Raw genomic sequence first — 5029 nt, forward strand, 5'->3', positions numbered from 1 at the left:
TAGGCTATTAATTATTGCCTCAATTTCAGAGCCTACTATTGGTCTATTCAGGGATTCAACTTCTTCCTGGTTTAGTCTTGGAAGAGTGTAAGTGTCCAGGAAATTATCCATTTCTTCTAGATTTTCCAGTTTATTTGCGTAGAGGTGTTTATATGAATAAAGCAAACTGTAAAAGCTTGATGTTTTTCCCTTAGTCAGCAAGCTCCATCTGTAGAGGAAGGGTGGAAACTCACCGCCTGTCAACACTGACTCCCTGGGGTGGGGGAGACGGGGTGGTGACCGACCTTCAGTTTTCCTCCACGGAATTCTTCTAAGTGGTGGGATTTAAAGTGAATTTTACTTTTTTTTTTTTTCCTGTTTCTTGGTATTTTAAAATTTTTAAACGAAATCACAAGTGAAGCATCAGGTAAACTGCAATTTAACAATAATCGAGGCAAACTCCCTGTAGCCCTAGTTGCAGATAGGTGCTTGGTGATTGCAGTTCTAAAGAGAATGTGCTTTTCACACCATCAAGGAGCAGCCACCCTGAGAACTTCCTGCTGAGACCAGACAGGAAATGCTCTTCAGTCTTGTCTCCAAAAGAATGATTCTCAACTACTCTGGCTTCCAACCGGGTCACCCTGAATGCTGCAGGCTTAGCCAATGAAGCTCCTGAAGTTCCTGACAATGGGGGAGACTGTCGTGGGGTGTCCACCGCTTGGCCACTGATAGGAATGATTCCAGAGGAACCTGATCCTCAATCTGGGACTGTTTGCGGGAGTTTGGTTTGCCAGGAACTTGAGTGACATTGAGCCCATGACACCTCAGCTGGGGGTGTAGCCAAGTAGACAAATGGACTCCCGCACTGTACCTGAACCTTCCAGAAACAGAGCCTGCAATCGGGGACCACGCAAGCTATGCTCTGGGGGCTGTTTTTTGCTCTTGTCCTGAGGAATAACAATGGTGTTTTAACAAATATTTGAAATAGGCTGGGGACAGTGGCACACGCCTGTAATGCCAGCACTTTGCTAGGCTGAGGTGGGCAGATCACCTGAGGTCAGGAGTTATAGACCAACCTGGCCAACATGGTGAAACCCCATCTCTACTAAAAAATACAGAAATTAGCTGGGCGTGGTGGTGCACCTATAATCCCAGCTACTCAGGAGGCTGAGGCAGGAGAATTGCCTGAACCAGGGAGGCAGAGGTTGCAGTGAACAGAGATCACACCATTGCACTCCAGCCTGGGTGACAAGAGTGAAACTCCATCTCAAAAAAAAAAGAAAAAAAAAAGAAAACTGAAATGAAGACTGCACACAAAGGAAAAAAAAAAAAAAGAATGATTCTCTACAAAAAGAGTGAATTTTTTTTTCTTTTTTCTTTTTGGTTTTGGGAGGTTTTTGTTCATAATGCATAAGGATGCTATTGCCCAGATGTCAGTTGGAAATGCAGTATCCTGCTTTAAAACTTAGATTTTGGAGCAAGACTACTGGTTCTTCCACTTACTACCTGGTGATGTTGGGCAAACCACTTAGCCTCCTAATGCCTCAGTTTCCTTTTCTTTACAATTAGGTAATATTACCCAATATAATAGAAGTGTTATGAGAATTTAACAAGATAATATAAGAAAGTGCTTAGGACAGTAGCTAGTACACAGCAAGCTCTGAATACATCTGAGCTATTGTTATTTTTATAGTCACAGATTTGCCATTCCTCAAAACTCCCAGACAACCAGAATCTCGTATTTGTTTTAACCGAATGATGAGATTGGTCAGAGAAAGCAGCATGTACTCTACGAGAGGTTTGAAATTAATCCAATACTCTCATAAACCAGACCATGTGTGGATGTAGCTGTGTATGTAGCTGTGTATGTGAATGTGGAGATGTGTATGTAGTTTCCATGTATATATCCTTTTTACAAATGGTATAAAAAGATGAAATGCTCTACTCAGACAGGAGCCCTGAAGAGGATAAATGCCACCGTCCAGGCTGAACAGCAGAATCAGCAAGTGAGCACAGGATGCCAAGAGTGTCACCGCTCTGGGATGGGATCTTCGAACTCTGCCCAGGGCACACTTAGGTTTCCCTCTGTCCTGCTCAACAGCATGGGGCCAGGGACAAATGCCCAATCAGTAATGCCAGGAAGCTCATCCCAAAGAGAACGCAGCCAGCTCCCTCCAACCGCCCTCCTTCCTGCTTAATTTGCAAACTGATACTTGCTGCTCCTGTAATCTGACCCAGAAGATGGAAATTCAAGGTCCCGTTGTGTGCTAGTCAGCACAAGTCATTTGGTGTCTCTGAACTTAGCTTCCTCAACTTCCCAAAGTGGCGATGACTGAGTCTTTATCAATGTGCTCATAAATGACCTTTTGTAAGGGATCTCTTAAATTAAGCCAGATAGGTCTCTAATTTGCCTGCTCTGTTGATGTCTCAAAACATCAGACATTCACCTGCCACCTGCTGGGCAGAGGTGCAGGTGGGATGGACAATAGGACACGTTGCCCTTAGCAGTCAGGTATGGGGAGTAAGCGTCAAGGGACAGTCATTCTTTCCTCAGCTGGAGATTGTTGAATCCACCATAAGCTGCTGATATGAGACCACGTGGCTAGGAGGCCACCTGATGCCACAGCAGCCCCCACACTGACTCTGGGGCTCTGCCGGGAGAAGCCTGCAGTTCCTGGAATCCTCCCAACCACTGGGAGCGGGGTGCCATAAGGAGGCGGAGTCTCAGACAGAGTCTCAGATGGTCAAGGACCCTGCTCCAGGCCATAAAATCAACAGGTAGTGGAGAAGATCCTGGAACCACATCCAGCTCATGACAGGGTCCAGTCTCCTTCTGGGACAGAAAGCTGCCTCCCTCCTTCCAGGACAGAAAACTGTGTCCTCTGCAACAAGGCAGAAAGTGACAGCCTCCTCCCATCGCCATCACTCCTGCTCTGTCAGACACCTGTCCCTGGACCGCCAGACCCCCAGCTACCACCTCATCCTGATCTTTCCTGGTCTGCAGCCCTCACACCCATCACTTGCTGACCAAGGTAAAATTTTACTTCTTTCATTGCAAGACCCACATGAAGACATGTTGGGGCGGGATTGAGGAGGTGACTGCAGGGATCTGCAGATCCCTTCCATCTACGCATAGGGTCAGGCGTGCTGCTCCGATGTTCACAGCACCACCTGAGTGCCCCCCACTGCTATGAGAATTCTTGCATGATTCGTTGCTGTGACTATCTTTGGGCTCTCTTACCAGCCCAGGAGGACTGGGGCATCCCCCAGCTCACGGCACACACTTGCTGAACGGCAGGGAACTCCACAGCACTGGCCCTGTAGGAAGGGCCCGGGCATTTCACAGCAAGGCCCTGACCAGGGACTTTGTATGTTTCCTGATGCCCAAGTCACAGTTACCAGCCTTTCTAAGCATCTGAACGCCATCTGGCCCCCAACCCACTTATTTCTGCCTTCACACTGCCAGATGCCTTTCACGGCCCCCCGCCCCGACTTTTATCAAGACAGACTTTGGCTCTGTCATAGCAACAGTGAGGAAGGCAGGAAGGGAAGGGTCCTCAATGTCCCTTCATGATGCATCAGGCAATATGAAATATACTTTGTTTCCACGGCTCCATTTTTAAACCACTCCCTGGAATTACGCTCCCTCCCTCCCTTGGGAGAGCCTGAGCAGACACACCTGCGGGGATCCTGCCACTCTCCCAGATCCACTTCCTGAATGGTCAGACAAACCTTACTGTGACCCGCACCAATGCCGCTGTGTGCTATAAGTACACACTAGCTGTGCCTTATGCTGCAAGAACAGCACACGTGCTCATTTTTTCACACGTGTCCACGAGCCATGGGGAAGTTTAGCCAGGGAGTGTCGCTGTTTTTAATGGTGCCTTTTTTTTTTTGTTTAAGACCTTCCACAGAAGTTTTGCCAAGAGGATTCTAAGAAAGATTAGAGAGGACATTTTTCATACACATTTGAAAAACATCGTTCAAAGCCTACAATTTACAAATTTGTGACCAGTAAACGGTGTGATCATTATCGTCAGAAAGTATAAGATACAGGGCAAGGGCTTTGCTTCCAACACTGGAATGAAGGGCTAGGTTCACTCCACCATTGAGAATTTATTTATTTATTTATTTATTTGCCAAAGACAAAGATTTGAGTTTCCAGGTAGCAATGTCTATTCTCAAAGGACAACCAAAGTGCTACTTGGCACCCACTTCCATGATCTTAAGTCCTTGTGGCTATCACTGACCTCAGCTAGATCAGGCCAGAAGTGTCTATAACACAGCCACGTGTATTTCACCATGCCTCCCATTCCCATTAGAAGCTTTTTCCTGATGTACTTTGAAGACTGGCTGTTGTTATCTTTGTGATTTGTCTGACAGATAAAGAAATTTTAAAATCAAGTTTTTTGTGTCCTCCAGGAACAAAATCATGGTGTAGGGTTCAGGAAGCACATAACTCATTGTGAAGTGAACTCTCTTTGGTATATTTACTGTGATATCTCATGGCTTGCACAGGTGTTGACCTTCTAGAATCACCAAGGAGAACCAAAACCAAGAGTGAGATAGGATAAAATATTTCCTGGAACAAGGGGACAGAGATGTCTTCCCTGAAATGGCCATGGTGCTTCTGGTGTTTGAATGAGGAGCGTGTTTTATTCTATCATGTGTATGTAAAGGTCACGAGGACATGGTTTGCTGGCAGAGTTTCCGTACTAAAAACCAATACAGTTGTCCCTCGGTATCCATGGGGATTGGTTCCAGGACCCCCATGGACACCAACATCTGAGAATGTTCAAGTCCTGGATATAAAATGATGTCATTTTTGCATATAACCTACCTACATCCTCCCTTATACTTTAAATCATCTCTAGATTAACTATAATGCCTAATATAATGTAAATGCTAAGTAAGTAGTTGCTATACCATATTGTTTAGGGAATAATGACAAAAAAATAAGTCTGTATACATTCAGTACAGATGCAAACATCTTTTCTGCACAAATATTTTCTTTTCTTTTTTTTCCTTTTTCTGTCTTTTTTCTCTCTCT

Source organism: Mandrillus leucophaeus, unplaced genomic scaffold (genome assembly GCF_000951045.1).
Source record: "Mandrillus leucophaeus isolate KB7577 unplaced genomic scaffold, Mleu.le_1.0 Scaffold160, whole genome shotgun sequence".
Taxonomy (NCBI): Eukaryota; Metazoa; Chordata; class Mammalia; order Primates; family Cercopithecidae; genus Mandrillus; species Mandrillus leucophaeus.